Raw genomic sequence first — 25,191 nt, 5'->3', positions numbered from 1 at the left:
GCATTATCACAGGATCCTCCTCTGCCTACATAGGCTATGGTCTCTGACTGTCTTGCGGAATTCCCTGATTCGGATACTTCATCTTGCTCAAACTCGTCTGTTCCCAATCTTTCTTCATGAATACGCTCTATTTCTTTACGGATTTTTCGGCACATGGCTATTATACAATTTTGCTTATCGTGTCTCCCTTCTGATATATTCTGACTCCATCTTGTAAGAATAAGCATTGCATTCGGGTCTACCCCCGGGCGGTCTTGATTTCTAATCACACAGTTTATGAGGAAACGTAACAGTTCCCCCTGTATTTCTACTTTCTGGAATTCCATAGCTCTGTTAATACATCCTGGATCTCGTCCTGTTTGAACAAAATGATATATGTTATCTAGATGCGTAGTCATTCCTGGTAACCTTGCTAAATACTCTGCGGCTCGCCTGATACGTAATGATGCCAGGACCATTTCGTCCTCTTTACCAACTACCGGGTCATATCTACAATTTACAAGGAGTTCCTTAAGCGTACGTTCACTTACGAATTTAGGTGTACGTGAATGTGCTGACTCTTGAAAGACAAGTTTATTTATTCTAGGTGGTGTAAAGGTAATGCTAGCACCTCCCGTGGCCCCATCTGGGGCGTCGGGTGTGAATGGGTTCGTTGAACGTGACACAGCAACTATGGGTGTCGATACCTCTGTAGAGTCGACTGCGGAGACAGATGCGGAAACAGATGTGCTTGCCGAAGCTTGTGTCGGGACTTGCTGTTGCACGGGGACAGATACCTGATCCTGACGTTGAACACCTACACCAGACGGTCTATGTGGTGCGGCGTTAGCATACTCGGGAGCTGCGTCGTCTAGATATGAGGAAAGAAAAACATCTTCTGCGGTTCTGGGATGCCCCTTTGGATGTACCTTAATTGGAAATAATGGGGGTGGCAAGTCTTTTGGCATCTGTGGAGCAGCCTTAGGTAGTCCTTCGGCTAGAAGGGGATACATACCATTCATAAGGGCATTTCTTTGTCTATTTACTTGTTCTGATTTCACTCGGATACCTTCCTTAATTAATAGATTTTCTTGAACTTTATTTGAACTTTCTTTACTCCTCTCTTCTTGTCTACGTGCTTTTTCTGTTCGTCTATGAGATTCTTTACGCCATAACTCAACAGCGTCTTTCTCTGATTGTCTGACCTTTCTTTTCCATAACTCTTCCTCCACTTTCAGGATGCATTCTGCATCCCAGGTTCCCGCTACGGGCCACCTTTGACTTTCCGGCAATTCCTTGGTATAATCTACCCATAGATCAAGAAACAATATGGCATCTAAGCCATGCTTATGGTACATAAAATGCCCTGGAGTGTCCCTAGGAGGGATAGGAACTGCTTCTTCAAGCACCCCTTTTCTGGTAGTAATCTGCCTTAACTTCGAGAAGAGCGGCATATTGACAACTGATCTGATACTTACTCTTGAACTTACTTAATACGGAAAAAACCCCAATAATGAACAGTGTACAATGAACAATCATTCATACCACAATATGCAAGACATTTCTGAAAACATTAAACATTAAACATTTAACAATGACCGACAATGATGACAGTCTGCCTAACTAATCACCACGCTGAATTCTTGACAATAACTGCATACTTCGGAATACTTGATATACTGCTAAACAGTACATATACACTGCTAAACAGTGCAGACCGGATTTGTGTACCCAAATCCGTCTTGACCGGCACAACCTATGTGCGCGTCAACACGCCTCCCCGGCGATGGTACTCACCGAGTAGCTCCTTGAAACGGAAGGCCTCAGAGAATGGACAGGACTCGATGACTGCGGACAGCGGACCCTCTGGACATCGGGATTTCGAAATATCTGGTGGGCCTCTGTATACCTCGGATCTTGCTCTCTCAGCTAGGCTCTGGTTGGGATACTTCGCACTTCTCACCGCCTCGTCTGGGTTGATCGCAGCCTCAGTCGCCCCCGCTTGACCGGAGGGAGCTTACAGGAAATCCTGTTGGTACGCGTTTATGGTCCGTCCAGCTGTGGCAGGAGACCGGGCCTGCAACGCACCGCCGGCGCGTGAGATGAGAAAGTGTCCCTGTTCGGGCGCCATTATGTGGTAAATAAAATCTTCTTTACCGGACTGAATTTCATACAGAATCTTAAAATAAAGTAAAATAGCTCAAAATAACAAGAGGCAGAATCCGTGGTATAAGAGGTTTTCTAAATGGGCTTTATTCCACTCAAAATGGCCGACTCGAGTCGCGGCCTTCAGGTTCCGTCACCACGAGGGTTCAGGAAGTGAAGTACAATACTTTATTGACAGACATGCATTTTTATAATAAGTACATTACAATGAAACGAATGTAGAAGGCGTAACATTTGATAAGAAAAGTGACATAACGGGTACGTAATCGAAACTAGGCGTAATAAGGAATAAAAGAAACATGATTGGTTAGGATTATCAGACATAGGTGGATCTATAAGATAATACTTGGCATAGATGCGCGCGCAGCAGCATGACGTGTGAGTGACGTGCAACTAGGGGGTGAAGGGGACTTGACATTTAGCTCTACATGTGGAGACGAGAAGTCTGGGGGGTCAAGTCAACCTAATCCCAAATCATATCTAACATCCTATGTTTAAAGAACTATGTTATCCACAAGGAAGGACTCTCGGACAGAATCTAGTCTATACTGACTGTGTGCGTGCACAAACGCCTAAGTGTCTATATGAGATGCGAGAGGCAGAAAATTCTCCATGGCAGCAGGGCTATGAATCACTTGCAGGAGGACGGAAAGGCTGAGTCCTTTGCTTGGTAGCTGGAAGAATGTTTACTTAAACTACTAGACAGGAATGCATCGGCTGAGGAGCAAAATAGATAATTCGAAGGTGAAATACAGCTTCTTGGCAGGCAGGCGAAAACTGGCCGAGGCAGGCACCGTTAGCTGCACAGGGAGTAGGACAAAGTTCATGGATACAGATGCGAGCTCAAGCTGAAGCTGTCAGATACAGAGAGCAATGAAAGGCTTTGAAGACAGAATCGGGCCTACTTGCCTGAACTGTAAGAATGGAGTAACTTAGCCATATAAAGTCGGTGGCCTTTCATACTTAGGAATCGAATATCCAGCCCATTGATGGCGGATCTGACAGAGGACATGTTGACAGTGGATGCACATGTGTTTGCGTCATCAAAACTGGAACTGGAGGGAGCATACATGTACTTGTGGCATGCACATAGAACCGTTGGGGTCCAAGATAGGGGACATAACTGATCAGGAAAATCCACATTTCCACAGTACATGAAACTAATTTTAGTGACCACAACCCGATAGAAACTGTACTAAGAGTAAATGTTGGTCCTGGTGATAATCCTGACCCAGGATTGATGGGCTTAATAAAAAAAACGGGGGTTTGAGGGTAAAGTGGTGCAAACTTCCAATGCCTATGGTGACTAAATTTGTAGTAAGTCTCAATGTTGCTATCATTATGGAGTCCCTGCTATCTTTGGAAACATCACCTGCCTTACTTGTGGATGCATTTAACCAGCTAAATGAGTCTACCGTAAATATCATAAGGGATATGGCGATATGAGCAGACCTAGGGGTGCAAAGCCGGGCTGGCTAGATAAAGCCTGTAGGTTGGCGGGTAACCATTTGCGAGAGGCTCTCAACACTAAACCCCGTAACCAGGACATTATTAAGGATGCCAGGAGGGTGTACAAAATAGCCTTGGGGAAGCAAAAGGCTGAACTCAAGGAAGCATCTTGGGATCGGCTGGTGTCCACTTGCTCCTCTAGAGATTCTAAGGGTTTTTGGCGGTGGTTATTGGAAGGCAGCTGAACGTGGCTGCGCAAGATGATATAGGCTCCTCTATCTCTCCAGCCCTTTATGTTGCCCATTACCATAAGGTATATGATCTGGGCAAAGAACTCACCATATATTAGGGTAATGCTGATAAATTGTATCCGCCTGAGATTCGGTTTGAGTATGGGGAGCCCATCCAACAAATCACCTGGGCCAGATGGATGCCCATGGGCTGAACCACACCTCTGGGCTTCAGTTTTGTCTAATGTTCTTAATGCCGTGACCCAGCTAGGCCTACCGCTGACTAGGAAATCTGCTACTATAGTCCCAGTGTTCAAGAAGGAGAATAGGCAGGACCCTACCTGCTAGAGACCAATCTCCCTGTTTGATCTCCGTAGCTATAGCAACCTCTCGACCTGATCCGCCTCTGTTACTGATAGCTTGGTGGATTAAAGTCTCAGCCGATAATTTCTTTTTTTTTTCGGGATTCACCCGAAATACTCAGTCTGATCTGACCCAGAGGTTTTAATCATTGGAGTCAAACCAAATCCTTGTTAAATTCTGTCTAAGTAGGGAATTCAGTATCTAGCAGATTCCAAAATGACCCAATATCCGGTCTCTCTCTGTGTATGTTTACTCTCTGGTCTAAGGCTCTAAAGTATTTAACAGAGTTCCACCAAGTATTCCATAAAGGAGGAGACTCCTGACGCCACAGCTTGCATATCTCTCTTCTAGCCAGGAGTATTAAATAAAATAGTAACTTCTGTTGTACCCCCTTTAAAGTATGTACACCCTCAGCTTTGATTGTCACCCCAAATAATATTAGAGTTGGGCTTACCTCCACAGCAGGACCCAATACCCTAGCGATGGTCTTACCCACGCTTCCCCAAAAATCACGGAGCCTGGAACAGGAAGCCAATATGTGGATATCATCCGCGTTCAAAGTGCCACATCTAGAACATCTCGCTTCTCCACCACCTTTTATTCTTGAGATCTTAAGAGGGGACCTGTGGATTGTAAAAAAAATGGTTCTTCCTGAGTGCAGCAGATTTTATTAGAGGGTAAAGAGTATCTATAGATACTTGCCATATCTCATCCAACTCCTCACTCGGCAAGTATTTTTCCCAAACTTGATTTGGCTTCTTCATCTTGGAATCTGCAGCGGAGAGGAAAGGGTTGTACCATAGAGCCACTTCTTTCTTCCTCAATGTGGGGATTTGTAAGTTACTTTCTATTAAGGGCTCTACCGGAGAAGGCCAACTTTGTGTCTTACTCCACGAGGAGATCTGGTAGAATTTAAACCTTGAAAGTGAACCTCCGGTGATGGCATCCCAGTATTCCCAAGGATGACATTCATTATCCTGTATAATATCTTTCCAGTGCGTAACTCCAGCCTCAATCAGAGGACGGGCTAGAGCTTCTAATAGACATTCTGGAGTTCCAGGGGAGTCCCACACTGGGGCCCAGTCACTATAATAAGAAAGTCCAAAGTGTCCTCGACAGGACGACCAAAGCTTGGCCACCGCACGCAAAGTCTTCAGGCGCACTTTCTTAAAAAATTTAAGGGACCCAAATTTGTACATAAACCCAGATTCCGCTATACCTACTAGCATGGCTTTAAACATATTCCCGATTAGTGAGTCATCCGGTCTTTGCAGTAGCATCCTGCAATTTTTCAGTTGATAGGCCCATGAATATAGTTGTAGATCCGGCAAACCCATACCTCCACTCTGTAGTTTGCGCCTGAGTTTTTTCCAGGAGAGCCGAATTCCTTTACTTGCCCAAATAAAGGAAGAGATCTTACCCTGAATTTTAAGCAGGTCTGCCCTTGCAAATTCCAGCAGTATGTTATTAAATAAGTAGGTGTATTTTGGGAGAATGCACATTTTAACAAGATTTACTCTGCCAAAATGAGAAAGTGGGATACTCTGCCACCTCTTTAATAAGACATCGACCTCTTTGGAGACCCTATCTAGGTTCACTTTTGGAATATTATCAGGGTTTTGGGTGATTATAACTCCAAGATATCTAAGCTGTTTTGCGAAGGTATTACCGTGATTGGGGATGTTCCAGGCCATGATCTCGGTTTTATCTTCGTTAATCTCATATCCTGAGAGATTCCCGAAAAGCTGAGCTTCAGCCAAAAGTTCAAGAAGGGTGACCTCAACATTGGAAGAAGATAAGACCAGGTCGTCTGCATAAAGGGCTACCTTCCTTTCAAACCCATTTGATACAAAGGGGACTATCTTCATATTCTGCCGTATACTTTGTGCAAAAGGTTCAATATGTAAGTCGAAGAGAATAGGAGATAGTGGGCAGCCCTGCCTGGTTCCCCGACCAATTCTGACCGTGGGGGATAAACTGCCATTCACTAAGATCTGAGCAGTAGATGATTTATATATTTTTTTAAGGACTTCTCTGAACTCTTCACCAAACCCAAAAACCTTCAGAGCCCTATCTAGGAAGACCCAGCTCACACGGTCGAAGGCTTTGGCCGCATCAACCTTGATAATAGCTAGTGGCTGACCATATGAGACTGCCAAGTCTGTTGCTCCTATCAAGGTGTAAACTAGTTCCGACATCTGTCTACCCGGGAGAAAACCTTTCTGATCTTGATGTATAATAGTACCCACTATCTTAGACAGCCGAGTATTCAGTATCCCTGCGAAGAGCTTATAATCAGCATTTAATAACGAGATTGGTCGGTACGATTGACATTGCATTGGGTCTTTCCCGGGTTTTAATATCAGGGTTATGACAGCCCCACTCCAAGAAGCTGGTATGGGAGATCTTCCGGCCAGGATATCATTAAATAACTGCCACCAGACAGGAACAAGCTCTTCCTTAAGTAGGGAGTAAACCTCCGTCGGAATTGAATCTGGGCCGGGAGCTTTACCGCTCTTGGCTTTATCCAATGCTGTCAGTATCTCACTCTCTGTTATTACTGCTTTGAGAGACATTTGATTATCCTCACAAAGTTTTGGCAATTGTTTAGCTATAAGCCATTTATCAATATCTAATTTGGCAGCAACTTCTTCCTCATGATATAACTCTTGGAAGAACTGCGCAAAAGCCTGTTCTATTTTATCTTTGGCCTCAATTACTTGAGCATTTACTCTAATCTTTTTTATATAATTATGAGACCTATCGATTCTGGACTTCATGGCTAAAATTTTCCCACAGTTCTCCCCCTACTCAGATTCTCTCATCTTACTGACTTCCCATTTTTGGAGCAGAATCTCCTCCGACTTGAGTCTGAATTGTAGCTGCAGCTCTTCCAGTCTCTTCTCTAAGTTTTCATATTCTGTGCCAGGAGGAGTCCTAAACTTTAAGTCACCTTCGGCTTTTTTTATTTGAGTTTCTAAATCCGACAGATCTTTCCTCTCTGTCTTACTCCAACCCGATATTGCCCCCTTTAATGTACCCCTCAACCAGGCCTTGAATGCGTCCCAAACGTTATTCAGAGATGCCGATCCCACATTATCTTTTAAAAAGCAGGCTGTTTCAAGTTTCAAAAAGCCTGGGGTAGATGTCTGCTGTAAAAATCTCCTATTTAGGGTCCATCTCCTCAAGGGGAATTCTTGAGGGAGATCTAAAATAAGGACTACAGCTCCATGGTCAGAAATATGGATAGGCTTGTATTCGATAAGGTTGACTTTATCGATTTCAGAATGATCCAGAAATATGTAGTCGAGCCTGGAGTAATGTGAGTTCTTTTTACTATAAAAAAGAATATTCCCTATTCTGGCCCTTTATTTCTCGCCACACGTCACTCAGATTTAAATTCTTAAGGGTAGACATAAGGTGGATTTTAACACGTGGTTGTTATCTAACAGCACATTAAAATCTCCTCCCATTATCAGAGGTGATTCAAAATCTGCCAACGCAAGGCAAAGATTATTTAAAGGCCCCACGTCATCCTCATTAGGACCATAAAAGGATACTAAAGTGTATTTAGAACCCTGAATCTTAATCTCGGCAATAGCCTAGCGTCCTCTGTCATCCACTAGGGACTTAGTAAGGTCTATCCCTGAGTTAGATTTTAGTATAATAGCAACCCCTTTCGAGCAGCACAACTGATCTGAGGCTATGATCTTATCCACCCATCCCAGTCGTCCAAATAATGTTTTGCAGTCTGATAACATAAAATGGGTTTCCTGAATCAGAATGATACTGGCTGAGCTGTTTTTCAAGTATTGAAGAACTAAACGTTGCCTTTTTCGTACTCTCAAGCCATTACCTTAATCCAGGTAAGAAGCCCCAAAGTCTGTTTTCTTCCATACTGGGGACTCCCCACCATTTTTAGCTTGATCCCACTCGCTACTCTGACTAGTGCTGGAGGTCATTGTGTTGCATGAGTATATTATTAAGCTATATATATTTTTTCGTTTTTTCCCAATGCTCCCCACCAACAAACATGTAAGAAAACCCCACCCAACCCCCCCAACCCTCCCACGGGAACCCTCCCTGTCTGACCATTGGGTGGACACATGCGCAGAGGGATGGGGAACATGGCGGCAAGTCAGTAGCTGGCCGCGAGTCGGTCGTTCTCTCGCCCGCCCGTTCGTAATGCTACTACATAAGAAAAACTGATGTCTATCTGTAAAGTTTAGCCAGAAACTTCCTGAGATTTAACCAAGGGCTGCCATTACGGAACGCATCGGAATACCTTTACTTTTGGCCCCATTTGAACCATCCGCTTTCTCTGTCGTCGGCGGTGACTCGACGCCTGCGTCCTCACTGCCTGGAGGAGCCGACTCTGCTGGCTCTGCCTGGTGTCGCCTCGCGGGATTTGGTTGTGGTGTTCCCGTCGATGCCGACCCGGTGGGGGAGACCAGCGTTGTGTCGAGGACCGGCTTCGTTGAGTCGTGGTGGTGCCGAGATTGGCGGGTGAGTTCCCCCCAGACAAGGGAGTGAATGTGAGCTCTGTATGGCTCAGATGAACTTTTTAAGGGACTGAGGATTACTATCTATGATTATTCCTCTGCACCCCAGTATAATCCTCATTCTGTAGTGTACCTGTAGATATAATCAGCCTGAATGTGTGGGGGGGGGCAGCAGTTTTTTTTCCGAGGTAGTAGGGGCATTGGCTGAATGTAGGCGGGCACAGCGATTTCAGTATGCTCAGAACCCTGGCCACATGCTGGCAAGTCCTAGTGGGTTTCAGCTTTTCTCACTCCCTTGAATACCAAGTCAAAAGTCAAAAATAGCTTTATTCGACAGTTTTGTCATAAAAGCAAAACACATACATAAAAACATGTATAATAAGATAATAAATATACTGAATCTAAAACATTTAAAAACGAATTAAACAATGAATACTGCCGAGTAAGTTGATTCTAGAGAATTAAAATACATAAACACTCAATTTATCCCAAGCAATTCATATCATGGTTCAACCTATCTTTGGAACTGAGAGCATTAAAATCAATTAACCTGGAGTAACACCCTAGATCTGATGAACCAGGCCCAGCCTAAAAACTTAGCCATTGCGATTGCTATTGGCTGCGAAGAGTCCGTTGTGAGGATTCTTAGGGCCTCCTCATGTTTCCTGAAGCCTAGAAGCTTGCAAATAGGTATTACCCACTTGGCCTGAGGTTTTTTATACAGTGGGCAAAAAAATAACAAATGACTGACCGTTTCATCTTTATCTAAGCATTTTGGGCAGGCTTTCATAGTAGCCTCAACCCAGTTGCCAGTAAATGATCTAACGGGTAGGGTACCAATCCTCATTTGGAAATATAACTTCCTGTCTAAAGGTTTCTCGATAGAGTCCCAATAGTGTTCTAGTGCAGGTTTTGACTTCAATTCAAGGAACCGGCCTGACAGATGTTTTACTGCATCCTTCACTCGGGCTGAATCCATTATCATGTCCCAATACATCTCCTTCAATGTCTTTTTTGATGGAAAAGGAGCATTTTGGGGATCATCCCAAAGTTCTATCAGACCTAGGTTCACCAACAACAGCCTTATCTCCCGTAACCATTTGATCTTATGGAAGCAGTCTGAGTCCATTACGTCTTTTAACCCTCTTGCGTAATGTGCAAGTTCAACCGTACACCACAATCTTCGCTAATATAAAAGAGGGCGAAGTTTAGCCAGATCCCTTACTGCATTCCTTCCCAGGTCAAGCAATAATGGGCACATGGGGGTGTTTTTTGGGACACCGATGACCTTACGCAAGAAGGAGTTTTCAGCAGCAGTTATGGTACAAAGGTTCTGAAACCCCCAAAGCTCCGCGCCGTACAGAGTGGAGCTTAGGACTTTCAAACCATAAATCTCCATCAATGGGCTAATTGGTTTGGAGAAAGAGGTGTTAAAGTTAACTGCAAGAATCCCAGCCTGTTGTTTATGCTTTAGGGTGGCTATATTAATTTGTTTAGACCAGCTCATGTCTGACTGAAGCGTAACCCCCAGATACGTGAAGGCATCTACTCTATCAAGAGGTACATTATTCATAAATACCTTGCCCCGAAAGGATTTATGCTCATTAAATGTCATAAATTTTGTCTTTTCTGTGTTAATTACAAGACCCCGGGTTGAACAAAAATCCTCAAACCTGCTAAGGGCTTTTTGTAAGCCACTAGGGGTCTTGGAGACTATCAGAGTATCGTCTGCGAACATGAGGATAGGTATATGCTCTTTCGCCAGCACAGGGGCATCGGTAGGGGGCTCCAAGAGGAAATCAGCCACCCCGTTCGCGAAGAGCGAAAACAGGGTAGGCGCAAGCACGCAACCCTGGCGCACTCCCCTGTCAACGGGGAATGCTTCAGTGACCTCACCCTTTACTCCCCACCGGACCTGCGCATGATTATCCTCATGTAAGCGGACGACCAAAGACAGCAAATCAGCCGGCATCGCCATTTCACTTAGGACATCCCACAGCCTTCGTCGTGGCACCAGATCGAAGGCTGCTTTCAGATCAACTAATACCGCGTACAGGGCTCCTTTCCCCAATATAACTGTCTTCCAATAGATGTTAATAAAACGGAAGACCTGGTCGATGGTACTTGTAAGGGGGCGAAAGCCCGCTTGCAGTGGAGTAAGGATTTGCTCATCAACCATCCATAACTGCAGCTTTTGTAAAATCAGTCTACCCATGATCTTTTGGATGGAATCTATAAGACTTATTGGTCTATAGTTGGCGGCAACAGATTTGTCCCCCTTTTTAAAAACCGGTATTATCTCGGCCCCTTTCCAAGAGGCCGGGATTGGGGCCCCACACGCAATGGCATTTGCCAAATGTGTTATGAACAGGCGCCAAGAGGTTTTGTAATTCAAGAACACATCTCCGGGAATATTATCCATTCCAGGAGCGCGACTAGGGGTAATGGTATCCAGGGCCCTATCTACTTCCCCTAACATGAACACCTCGCCAGAGAAAAAGGTAAACTCAATAGGACCCATAGACTGTTCGTCCTCTAAAGAAGCGTACTGGGGTTTAAAATGTTCCACCCATAAGTGGTGGGCAACATTGTTCTGTGGGGGGTCCGGGATCCCCCCCCTATCCTACTTAAACGTATCCCAGAATGCTTTTGGGTTGCGTGACTCACAAGCTTCTTTAAGCTCTATCCATCTTGCCTGATCCCAAAGTTTTTTGCAGCTTTAACTGCTCTTTTGTAGGAGTCCCGTGCCAACCTTACTTTTGCTGGGTCTCCCTCGCCTATAGCTAGGCCTAAATTTCTCCGCAACTGTCGACAATTGTCGGTAAACCATCCATCAGTTTTCTTTTTCTTGCCCTGGCAGTACTTGGCATGTTTACAGAAGAACACTTTTAATTGTTCGAACAGTGCTGTATGCATCTCGGTAATATGGGTCAAGGGAATCTGGCTACATTCACCAGAACCCCAAACTTCTAATACCCTGTCCACCTCCTTATTCACCACTGACAATGTTGCCTGGGATCTTGAAACATTTTTCCATCGCAAATGTCGTATGTCATTAGTCAGTACCAGATCACTGCCTCCTGCCACTGGACTGACTGGCGTAACTTTTTCTAGCAACCCGGCCATTGTGACGATGAGTGGGTCATGGTCACTTTCCACTCGGGTAACTACGGCCATGTCCCTCACGCAATGCCACAAGGGCAGGCTTACCAAAACATAGTCAATACGGCTTGCCCTACATCCATTGTTAAAGGTATTGGCCCCTTTTTTGTCAGACATTGTGCGCCCGTTTGTGGCCCTCAACCTATGCCCGATACACATCCCTTTCATTTGTATGGCCGCCTCTGTCCATTTTTTAATTGGCTCGGCCTCAAGTGTGGGTATACCCCATTTAGCATCCTCATCCTCCGTTAGATCATGGTCCTTTAGCCCTAGGGGTTCAAACGTAGTGTTGAAATCCCCCACGACCATTGGACTAGATTCCCTTGGTACGTCATCCAACAGCCTATCCAAATCAGCTACAACGTAAGAACGTCGCCCACCAGCCAAGCCTCTCGCATAAACAGAACGTCGCCCACCAGCCAAGCCTCTCGCATAAAGTAGCTGGCTGCGAGTCGGTCGTTCTCTCGCCCGCCCGTTCGTAATGCTACTACATTAGAAAAACTGATGTCTATCTGTAAAGTTTAGCCAGAAACTTCCTGAGATTTAACCAAGGGCAGCCATTACGGAACGCATCGGAATACCTTTACTTTTGGCCCCATTTGAACCGTCCGCTTTCTCTGTCGTCGGCGGTGACTCGACGCCTGCGTCCTCACTGCCTGGAGGAGCCGACTCTGCTGGCTCTGCCTGGTGTCGCCTCGCGGGATTTGGTTGTGGTGTTCCCGTCGATGCCGACCCGGTGGGGGAGACCAGCGTTGTGTCGAGGGCCGGCTTCGTTGAGTCGTGGTGGTGCGCGAGATTGGCGGGTGAGTTCCCCCAGACAAGGGGGTGAATGTGAGCTCTGTATGGCTCAGATGAACTTTTTAAGGGACTGATGATTACTATCTATGATTATTCCTCTGCACCCCAGTATAATCCTCTCTCTGTAGTGTACCTGTAGATATAATCAGCCTGAATGTGTGGGGGGGCAGCAGGTTTTTTTCCGCGTGTAGTAGGGGCATTGGCTGAATGTAGGCAGGCACAGCGATTTCAGTATGCTCAGAACCCTGGCCACATGCTGGCAAGTCCTAGTGGGTTTGCCCTGAAATTAACCTGTTTGATCCCGGATAACTGTAGCACTCCTTTAACTTTCAGCTTTTCTCACTCCCTTGAATACCTTGAATACAGGGCTGAGTTTAAAACACCAATAACCACCCCGGGCTCTATTAGCTGCGGAGGAGAGTTGGCCAGCTATTTGGGTCAGTCGGACATCACAGATAGCTTGGGGAATGACCTTTCCTGTCATCATATGGAGGCGGGAAACTTGCTTTTAGGACAGCAGCGTGACCACCCTGGAGGAATAAAAGGGCAGTTAAGGAGAAACCCGCATAAGGGGCCATTGTTAGGTTTAGACACTGCTGATTTACCACCAGAAGGGCTCACCACTGAGGTCCCACAGGGTAAAAGGTACACATTGAGGTCCAGAACTCTTTTTGGGAAAGAGCTTCTCCTACAACCCCAAATAAATATATAAAGACTGTTACACCAAACAGAACTTGAAAAACTGATTACTACAAGAAAAACCATTGAATTTATTCCCCGAGTGCATGAGGGAGACACTCTCTTAGCTTAAGAGAGTGCGATTGCATCGTATAATTATCCTCATACTCAGGAGGACTTACCTGATTTCACCACCAACCGGATTAACAGATCCGACACTTTTATTTTACTGAGGAGTGCGTTACCCTGTCTAACCTATAGTAACTTTCAACATGTCCCACTTTTAAATACCATGCATCCTACCATGTGGGCTACAAGTATTCACAAGCATTTGCAATGCAATAGGTTTTGCATTACTGAAAGTTTGAGCTATTGGTTTTGCATTATTATTTGCAACGCCAATAGCTGAAACTGTCAGTAATGCAAGATATATTGAATTGTAAATGCTTGTTTATCTCGTGGATTGGTGTTTACAAACTTCTCTCAATTTGCAGCCAGAGAAAGAAAAGTGAAGTGAATTGTGTGACAATTTTGCTTGGGTACAGAGAGTGTGATACGAACGGCTGCAATTTTTTGTAACACTCAACAAATTGTAAATAGTTGTAAATGACAGTGAATGCTGCTTTAGTTATGTTAAAAAACCGCCTACCTTATGCCTATCAAAGCTCGACCTAAAAAAAAAGGCCCAGTGTTTGTCGTGCGATCGCAGGTTTAAGAGGAACTCACTTAGAGTTCTGATATTGCATCACCATTACGTGCAGTATTGTCGTTATTCTGGCACCTTACATTTATTATCTAAAGCGCTTCAATGCCTCATCAGGGGAAGTTAGCGCTATATAAATACAATTTATCATTAGGGTTACTCTGTAGTCTTACTTCCATTGGCTGCCAACTCGACTAAAGTGTTTTAATACCAGGACCCATCTGGTGGATGTCTGTATTGACACTGTATTTGCACTTATTAACCCCTGGGAGTCCAGTTTCCTCAGCGACTCATTATTTTATGTGATACTTGTTTGCTCTCTTTTTTTTATTTTTCTTTATTTTTTAAAAGGGGCTTTTCTAAAAGTATTGGATTCATAGAAAATTGAGTTCGCTGTGCGGCGAGTGGTGAGGCTAGAGTATTTTTAAGCCTACGTCTGTGAGTTTATCTTTGGCTGAAGGCCCTTAAAATCAGTAGCTTTGAATTTTGAAATCAATTACAGACGTAAAAAACGGAAGAAGTGCAGAGAAAAGTCTGTATTAAAACTAGATGATGTTGTTTTTATTATAGTATTATTATCACTGATGCCGTTACTATTACAGTTATTCTTATTACAAACTTTTAGATAACTGTTACGTCACATTCCTAAAGACTGAGGAGGTGTGATTAAGGTGACAAACATTAATAATGATAATTATTTACTTTGGGTTGACTTTTTTTATATTTGCTGCAGGTGGTTATTCAAAATCATGATCTATTGGTCAGGTGAACTCTTCACGGGTTTCACTGTCTTTGTAAGCAACGGGCACAGAATTTTCAGTTATTTCTAGACAAATTATTGTTGGAAGGCTGTGCGTAAATTATTATGTGGTATCCAACAGGCTTCAGGCGCTTTGTATAAATGTGCCAATCAATGCCCCATCAATATTATCTGAAATGAAAACTGAATTGCAATCTGACAGGGAGTATTAGAAAAGGAGAGGGAATGGTTCATTGAAGCGTGCGCTTGGATTGTCCACTTCGTACACCCGTACACCACAGGCTGTGGTGGAATCTCCTTCCACGCACCCAAGAGAAACCTCTGATCCGCCGACCTTGCCAAAACTCCGCGCACCCGCAGAGCCAGAACATTCTCCTACATCGCGGCCAAGGCCTGGAACGAGCTCCCGATCGACATCAGACGCTCCCCCTCCCTGAACATCTTCAGAAAGGCACTCAAGACCTGGCACTTCGACTGAACGGAGCTGCTTCCCCCCACAAGCGCCTTGAGACCCTCATGGGTGAGTGGCATGCTTACAATTCCCCTGATTGATTGATTGTGCTTCCGGAGGGGCGCTGTCAGTTCAGAGGATGGGGGCCCGGTCCTCTCGTGAAGCAGAGGTAATTCCCTGCTCTATCGGTGATGGTAGGGAACTATGAGCTGTGGTGAAACCAGCACTGCTCAACCGTGGCTGCTCCCTCGTCTCTTCATATTGCAAATAAACTTGCTTTATGCAGCGTTTTTCAGATAACACTCGGTGTTCATGACAGACCAAAGTAAACAGCCACTTTTAACCCAGAAAAGCAAAAGTAGGTGGCAGAATAATGGAACTGGGAAGGAAGGGCAGCGAAGGTGAATGTTTTGGAGAGGGTTAGGAAAGTAGAAGCAGGGAAGGTGACAAAGAGAGGCGAGGAAGGGAGGGAGAGGCTTTCTAACCGCACAGTGCAGGGTGCAGATTTATCCGCAGTCTGCCCATTTAATGGACTGAAAGTACTACTTCAATTGTTGCTTAACGAGAGAGAAATCACCTAACAACTAATCCACATTAAGCTGCACGGAAGTCAAGTCGACACATTCTGGGAGAATAGAACTAAAGATATTTAAAACAAGTCGGGCGAGGCACACATTTAAAAAAGAAAATAGGCAGCTGCCAGAGCTAAAAATTAAACCTACCGTCCTGTGCAGTTAACAAAAAACATACAATGTTGCAAAGACAAAGTTGGGTGAGCTGCGTACAACAAAATAAAAGTTGTGCGGCTGCCATTATTAAAAAGCACTGCGTCCTGTGCTGTAAACAAAAATTAAGAAAAACAGTTCTCACAAACAGGAGATAAAGAAGGCAAACATAAGTACAATGTACTTTACAGGTGCTCTTGAGCCTTGAAATGAAGTGAGTTATCGGCTGCGGGAACGAGACAGGAGGCAGCAAAGAAGAGCAACACTGAAGTGAACTAATCGTTAGCAGGAGGTGGGAATAGAGTTGTTTTATTGATTACAGCAGGTCTTGCAGACAGCACATGGGCGCTGCCAAGGCTTGACCTAAAAAGGGGGGACTTACTACTATTTAAAAGGGAAGTTTTACCTGTCAAAAGTGGTATTTTAACAGATCCCACAGCAGCAGTAAGGCTACACAGGGTAGGCATGAAGCCATTTTTGTTGTGCCACTGTAGTGCTGAAGTCCGCCAGTAGCACTTAATTTCTAGGCCCTGGGTACACTTTGTACATGATAGATTAGGGACTTATAGGCACGTTACATATACAAAATAAGAATAAGGCAATTCAACTACTTAAAGTGGGAGCACAAGAATTCTACACCTGGTTAGCAGGGGTAAAGTACACAGAGTTCTAAAGCCAGCTAAAATATAGGGCCCAGCAAAAGGTGAAAAATCTGGGTTGACCATGCAGAAAGGGCTGCTTTCCTACATCTACGTACAAAGGAGAGTGAACTTGTAGTGTCTTGGGGATGAGGGGAGATTTTTAAGGCACTCTTTGACCTTGAGTCAGGCTGTATGTGTGAAAGGATGGACAGTTGGAAATGGATCTGTCAGCTGAGTTTTATGTTACATTTTGATGCAGAACAGTCAGCTCTGACAAGATGATAAGTCTCTTGGAGACTACTGTTCTTAAGACCCTTTGGCAGCCATTTGACAGCACAGATTCTCTCCGCAAGACAAAAAGAAGCAAGGTATATGCAAAACAATGTATGCTCTACATAAAAAAATTCCACACATTTTGATGATAATTAGCCTCCCTTTTAATGAAAAAGCACCCACTCCATGTGATGGTCGTAAGCACATCGGGCACATTCAGTGCTGAAAGAAACACCCACTCTAAAAACAATATGTAGGCACAACACACACTCTTCGGCTATAGCACCGACTCAAAGACACTTCTACACCTACCTCCAAAATTGGATAGAAGCAGTACTTCTGGTACCAGAAGTCTCTGGAAAGAGGGCCAGTGAGGTGGGACTCAGGCACGAATGGATGGAATGTTTCTCTCCCCTCAGTGTCCATGGAGTCCCCTGCTAGCACGCCCATCTTCTCCATGCACTGTCCCAGTGCCAAATCTTCCACTGATGATGTGTGGTGACAAACCTTTGTGCTAAAACCATTCACAAAACGCTTGAGGGCCTCTTTACTAAGAACATAGCCAGCACCACCACTTATGTAGTCTTCGTTGGGTTTGGGCTTGAGGGGTTTGCCAAGGTATATGGGCTGATCAGGGGTGTAGTTGGCAAGTAGGAAGCGCAAGTTATCAACAATCACATAGGTGTCATCATCGGCCTTTAGAAACCAGTCTGCCTCATCGAGGTGGTTGTCATGTGCATACTGGAAAGCCTTGATGGTTTTCCAGTAGAGCTGGTCCCGGCCTTCCTTAGTGTCCGGGCCTATGGCGGGAAACTTGTCATCCGTCACTGAGCTCATGAAGAGCACGATATTACAGTGCCGCGTCCATGTGGCCTTCAGGTGTTTGGCTTTCGATTCCAGGTTATTTGGGCCCGTCATGATCCAACAGAGAATCCGCACCTTACTGTAGAGTTCATCACTAATTTGGCTGTCTTCTCCTGAAAAATGTCAACACAGATTGATCATGTAGCATAAATCATGATTTATGCACCTCCCCCGCCCACCTGTTCACTTGTGCTTTACTTTAATAAACAGACTGAACATCATTGGACATGCAAGGAAAAGAAGGATCGATAACAATTCATTGTGGTTAACAAAAAGTGCTATGAGGTATAGAGGCCTGATCTAGGAGTCTGGAAAACTATTTATGAGCAAAGAATCTGTGCTGAAAAGATATCCAATGGTATCAAGCCTGGGTAAGGATTTATGGCGCACAGAAGAGCACTGGCCTGAATGAATTTTCTATCATAATGACATTACTAACCTGTAACAATAGCAATACTCCTATGGAGATACCAGCTTACTATAAGGGTCCTCTATGATCCTATGCGTCTCTGCAACACTTTTATATGCTATTTTGGAATCCATGCGCGTCATTTTACTTCCCTCCTTTCTGTTTTGAGCGCAAAGACACAGACAGCCTCAAAAAGTCAACTGCATGCAGCCGTAGTTTTCTTTCTTGGAAACCTTTAAGAAGGGCTGAACACCTCATTCACATGAAAAACAACAAGCTGGTAATAAAGCTGTGAAGCCGCTGTTGCAGGTGAATATGAATCTTATCTTGAGTTATGTTATCTTATGTTAATTGATTTGTATAGCGCACTAATCACCCGAGAGGGTACCCAGGCGCTTAGGCAGGTGTGGGGGTCCCCTAGGTGCTTATACGAAGAGCCAGGTCCTCAGCTTCTTGAGGAACTCTTAGTAACAAACCTGTTGGACGATTCCTTACTTACTACACAGTTCCCTACAACACTTTTCAAGGACTTTAACTGACAGCCAGTCCACATTTTTCTCCTCCATTTACATGCAGCAGTTACTTCAAAAACACCTGTTTTGAGTTTATTCATTAGAAGACCCTTTCCATAAGCTCGCTAAGATGGCATGCATTGAATCTGCATAAAGGTTTATGCAGACCCGTGCATGTTGTCTTAGACAGCATCTGGAAAGAATAATTTAATGGATAATGTCAAAACAGGTTTTATAACGCTACCAGACATCAAAAAAGGACATCTGGCACCCTTGCTCTTTGTGACAGTTGATGAGGGACGATTGGGTAAGAGAACAGGCTTTTTTCTTTTCACTGGATGGCTGGCAATGTTATTTTTAATTGATTTAATAAATCTGTCAAACATAAAAAATAAATAGTCTGGATGGAATTTGGAGGTGCTCGTCCCACACTATACACTTGTTGGCTCATCAGGTAGTGGCAAGTTACTGTGAAAGGTTCATCGTTACAGTATCCTTAAAAGTGGCGATGTTGCTATCAGGCTATGCCACAACTGTTCAGACAGTCAGTATTTCTGTACAATCCAGATACAGGCAGGCAAGCTCAATACATTGCTGATGTGTTTCATTGTTCTTCTCAGAATCATACCAAGACAAATATGCTCTCTGCCCTGCCCAAATTCCCAGGGAGCACTTTTCAGCACACATTTTGAGGTCTTACCAAAAGATGAAACTTCTTTAGTTTTCCTTTTTTTTTTTTTTAAAGTTGCTCAATATAACCTTTCATTAGTTTCCGAGACGTGCACAAAAGGCAGTGTGGATTGTGATTCTATAGGAGGACAGTGTTGTGTACCTGTATTGATTGCCTGGGGACACCGTTGTGTCACTTGCTTTTGCGTGTCCCTGCGAGGACACCGTATCGTGGTTCTAGACCAGCTGTGACATCACCAGCTGGCAGTTGATGACAGTTGACAGCTGGTGATCCTCAGCAGCGGCTGCATTCTTGCGCTCCACGTTTGGAGCTGTGTTGGCGAATAAAGAACTTCAACTACGTTCACGGATCCGCTTTGTTCTTTACAAAGTGGCGACGAGCGCCAACACCGGAACCCACTACCGGTATTTTTACAAAAGAAAAACCGGCGATTAAGAAAACCTGCAGTCCCTGAACAATTACCTTCACGTTAAGGTGTTGACAAACTGAGGAGTAAGCTGCCGCGGAGGAAAATACGAATTTTGAAGAAATTAAGGGGGCATTTAGCAACCAATACAAAAAAAGAAAATTTAAAGCAACAATATACGAAGAAAGAAATGCCGAAGGAACTGTGATGAAAAAGCCTGAACGAGTAAAGTGGACACTGTGAGTAACGAAGTGTGACAGTTAAGGTCAGCGTATGAAACGTTAAACACCGTTATTATCTCTGTCTGTGAGGCTTCCGTGAGGTAAAACGATTCGCACTCTCCAACGGCAAAAGTTTGACAGTTTAACGAAGTAAACTGCCAGCTGATCCAGCGTCACGCATGCAAATTAGATGTGACGTAAGCCGACGCGCATAGGAATTCTTCAGAAACACTGCAGTGACGTATCACGTACTCAACGTGCGGCCATTTTGGAATGTGTGAAATGTAAACAAGCCAAGTGAAATTGAATCTCCTGGGCAACGCGCGTCACGCGCTAGGAAAAAAACACCGGCAACCCTGAACTGAGCTTCAAATCAGCTGCCGGAAGTAAACCAAAGCTGAATTTCGCATGCCAGAAACACAATTTAAAGAAAAAAACACCAGTAATCAAAGACACTAAAAGTGAACTGATATCACAGTTGCAGCACTGTATTTAAAATAAAAAAAATAATAATAAAATAAACGCAGAATGTCATCAGGTTACTTGTGGAATCTTTCCCCACCACAATCATTCCTACCTGGCAAGGGAGAACCATTACTAAAATGGGAAGAATGGAGGGAGTATTTTAATAACTACATCTCGCAGTTTGATGATGATGACGAATTTACACCAAAAAAGAAATACAAACTCCTGCTACATTGCCTTGGAGCTGGTGGAATAAAAGTGTACAACAGCATCAACAAGAAGGCAAGAGGTGAGGGAGAAGACGACGTTTACGCAAATGCAATAGATGACCTGAATGCGTATTACAAACCTAATGTGTGTGTTGGTGTGGATAGATATAAATTCTTCCACAGGAAGCAAGGGAAGGAAGAGTCGGTCGATGACTATGTTTCTGCACTAAAGGAGTTGGCGTTGAATTGTCGTTTTGGGAATCTACAGGACGAGTTCATTAGAGACCAAATTGTTATGCAGGGGTCAAATGCTGACATACAGGACAGCCTCTGGGCTAAAGGAGAGTATCCACTCCAGAATATTATTGACGTTGCAAGAAAATCTGAATTAACAGGACGCTGTGCAAAGGCAGTTATAGCTGAAAGCAATGGGAAAAAAGAAGGCGGAACTGTCAGCAAGGTGACACATGTCAAACAAAATACGAAGAATACATGGAACAAGTCAGCAAAGAAAATAAGCAACAAATCTGCGGATAGCGAAGCAAGGCGTTGCTACAGATGTGGTGACAATACACATTGGGCCGACGACAAAAAATGCCCAGCACGTGGAGCAAAATGCACATACTGTGGAGTCATTGGGCATTTCCAAAAGGCATGTCGAAGGCGTAAGGCACGCTCTGTGAAGAACATCTATGAAGCAGATGAATCAGAGAGTGAAGAATCAGAGGATGACGACGTCAACATGTATGTCCTCAGTATCGAGGAGGAAATGATAAACGAAGTCAGTACAGATGGTATAAATAAAAAAAAGAAACCTACATGCAACATGGCTATTGGAGGCGTGGATATCAACATAGTCGCTGATTCAGGCTCACCATATACAATAGTGAACAAAAAAGTATGGGAAGAAAAGTTTACACCACATATTGGCAATCACCTTGAGAAAGCTGACATCCTGATCAAGTCATTCACTGGAGAAGCAATTGACGTGTGTGGCTACAGAAAACTAAATTTCGCCTACAAAGGGAGAGAAGCAGAAGGTAAACTCTATGTATCCGCTGTGGGGCCATCGGTCTTGGGCTGGATGGACCAGGGGAATTTGAGCATCATCTTGGACCCCAGCAGTTCTGACCCTGTTCTAGTGGTGCAAAACGCGTACGACTACAACAAATCCATTCTAAACAAGTACCCCAATGTCTTTAAGGAAAAAATTGGTGCACTTAAGGGATACCAACATAAGATAGTCGTCAAACCAAATGCAACACCTGTGGTACACAAGACTCGCAATCTACCATTTGCAATCAAGGACGAGGTTAAAAGACAAATCGAGAAGCTCCTAAAGGAAGGTATAATCGAACAAGTGGAGGCAAGTGAATAGGTCGCACCTTTGGTGGTAGCCAAACGACCCAATGGAAAATTGAGACTCTGTGTAGACTTACGGGACCTTAACAAGAGTATAATAATTGAGCAGTTCCCGTTACCTAAAATAAGCGAAATGCTTGCAACAACCAAAGGGGTCAGATGGTTTTCAACAATTGACCTAAAGTCTGCTTACCACCAGGTGCCACTGCACCGTGAGAGCAAAAGGCTACGACGTTCATCACACCATTTGGGTGTTACCAATTTACGAGAGTACCTTTTGGATTGGCATCCGCTGCTGCGATGTTTCAGAGACTAATGAACAACATCTTCAAGGGAGTAAAGGGTATTCTGATGTTTCCAGATGATATCCTTATTATGGGAAAGACAAGGGAAGAACACGACGACAAAGTTGAGCAAGTGCTAAAAATCCTGGAGACGAAGGGACTCACGGCTGAGTACAGTAAATGCAAGTTTGCATGTGAGTCAGTGAACTATCTTGGGCACGAAATTAATGGTAAAGGAATCTACCCGAAGAAAGACTTGATGGATGCTATTAAAAACTCTCCAGTGCCCAAAAACAAAGAAGAGCTGAAGTCTTTCTTAGGCCTTGTAGAATTCTATGCGAAGTTTGTAAAGAACTTTTCGGAAAAGACGTACGATCTACGACAACTATTAAAAATGAGAAGCGAATTCATTTGGACTGACACATGCCAAGCTGCATTCAACACCATAAAGGAAGACCTGTGCAATGCTATACCCCTACAGGGATTTGACCCTTCACTCTACAACACCATCACAACGGACGCAAGCTCTAAGGGTCTGGGAGCCGTTTTGACTCAAGGAGATGACAAAGGCCTACAGTACACCATAGCATTTGCATCACGGTCATTGACACCGACGGAAGAAAAGTTCTCGGTTATTGAACGTGAAGCATTGGCGTGTATGTGGGCCTTGGAGCATTTTCGGAATTATGTGTGGGGAAATAAGGTCACACTATGCACGGACCATAAGCCACTCACCAAGGTGTTCACTACTAAGGGTCTATATTCGGCTTCACCTAGGCTGGCGCGTTTATCGGTACGCCTATTTGACTTCAATTATAATATTGAATACGTGCCAGGGGTGAAGAACGTTGTAGCTGACTATTTGAGCAGATTGCCGGTAAAAGATGAAAACCAGGAAAATGGAACTGACGAGGTAGAATACTGTATTGCCAGCCTAGATGACAATATTCAGGGAATCTCAAAGGAAGAGTGGCTCACTGAGCAAGAGAAGGACATGGACATCTGCCAAGTAATCAGAATGTTAGAAGGAGAATGGACACACAAAAATAAACTCACTGAAACTATGAGACATTTCTATGAAGTGAAGCAGGAACTGTCACACGAGAATGACTTACTGTTGAGAGGTTGTAGGGTGATACCCCCAGTCACGTTAAGAAAAAGAATCCTTGATATTTGTCACGAGGGACATTTAGGCATAGTTAAATGTAAAAGGAGAGTCAAGGAAAGCTACTGGTGGCCCGGGGTAAGCAAGGACATGGAAAGAGTAGTCAGAAACTGCAACATGTGTCAGCAATCTGACAAGGCCCAGGTCACTCTTAGACCACCATTACACCCCATTAGTTGTCCGACTATGCCATGGGAAAGAGTGGGGATTGACATCATGGGCCCCATAGAGGGAAAAGAGGAGCAATGGTATATAATAGTACTCATTGACCATTTTACCAAGTGGCCTGAACTTACGTTCACGGTTAAACCTGATTCCAGGGCGGTGGTAGAGTTTCTAGATTCTGTTTTTACGCGAGAAGGGCTCCCCAAACAAATAACCAGTGATAATGGCCCGCAGTTCCTCTCAGACCTGTTTAAGGCCTATACTTCTAGGAACCAAATTGCACACAAAACCACATCAGTGTACCACCCTGCCGGTAATGGAGCGGTGGAACGCTTCAATAGAGTACTCAAAGGCATTATCCAGTTGTCCAACGACAACAGACTGTGCTGGAAAAATGAGATCCTAAAAACTGTGTGGGCCTACAGGATCACACCGTGCGAATCAACTGGCCACAGCCCTTTCGTACTAATGCGAGGCAGAACGCCTCTCTCTAAGGATAATGTGGGTTGGGCATTAGCTTCAAAGAGTGTACACTGGTCCAGTGACCAAGTAAGAAGGAAGGTTGGGCATGGTCAGAACAAAACAAAAAAAAGATACGACCACAAACATGGTTGCAAGGATGTGCAACTCTCCTTAGGGGAAACCGTTAAGGTAAAGAAAAGTGGCCACATAGCTAAGGGCCAGAACAAATTCTCTCCACCCCTTACGGTTAAAGAGGTGTATTGCAACTCCGCCCTCTTAAGCGACGGTAAGGTGCATCACTTCTCAGCCTTATCCGTGTGCAAGCCTACCATGGGAGTCACCAACGGAGTGCACTGTAAGCCAAAGGATAACAAGCACCACATTTCCCTATCAGACTCATCCGACAGTGAAGCCACCCAGTACCCTCTCACTACACACGCTGAAGCTCCCAACCCCGAGACACGCACCCCTAGCACAGATCCTGGTAGAGTTGTCAGAGTTTTGCCACCCACTCCTAGATATGACGAGTCACTACCTTCTAGTACCAGCAGGTGTGGCAGAAGGATAATACCACCTGCTAAACTAAACGATTACATTTGTGACTAGGCTTTTCTGTTTAGCTTTGTTAGCCATTGTCTCTCTGTTCATAAAGGGGGAAGATGTGTTGTGTACCTGTATTGATTGCCTGGGGACACCGTTGTGTCACTTGCTTTTGCGTGTCCCTGCGAGGACACCGTATCGTGGTTCTAGACCAGCTGTGACATCACCAGCTGGCAGTTGATGACAGTTGACAGCTGGTGATCCTCAGCAGCGGCTGCATTCTTGCGCTCCACGTTTGGAGCTGTGTTGGCGAATAAAGAACTTCAACTACGTTCACGGATCCGCTTTGTTCTTTACAGACAGCAACACCGCAAAATCATTGACACCTATGTGTAACCTATTCATCTCCAGCATGGATAGCTCTAGTTGGATCACAAGGTTGCTGGAAGAACCCTGCTTCTTCAGACATATGTCTGGAACGGTTTGAAAAACTTTCATGTGTAGCGTATCGTCGTCGTTATGGGTTCCACCATTTTGAAAGCCGTAAAGTATTCAG

The 25,191-nt window shown here is 44.4% G+C and overlaps 1 pseudogene; it reads right to left on the bottom strand.

The window, feature by feature from the left end:
* Positions 1-13,098: 13,098 nt before the first annotated feature.
* Positions 13,099-25,191, bottom strand: part of LOC146856419 (glycoprotein-N-acetylgalactosamine 3-beta-galactosyltransferase 1-B-like) — a 79,949-nt pseudogene continuing 67,856 nt past the window's right edge.

The sequence above is a fragment of the Triturus cristatus genome, chromosome 4_1 (genome assembly GCF_964204655.1).
Source record: "Triturus cristatus chromosome 4_1, aTriCri1.1, whole genome shotgun sequence".
Lineage (NCBI taxonomy): Eukaryota > Metazoa > Chordata > Amphibia > Caudata > Salamandridae > Triturus > Triturus cristatus.
The sequence above is the reverse complement of the archived record's forward strand: the minus strand, read 5'-3'. Positions and strand labels throughout refer to the sequence as shown.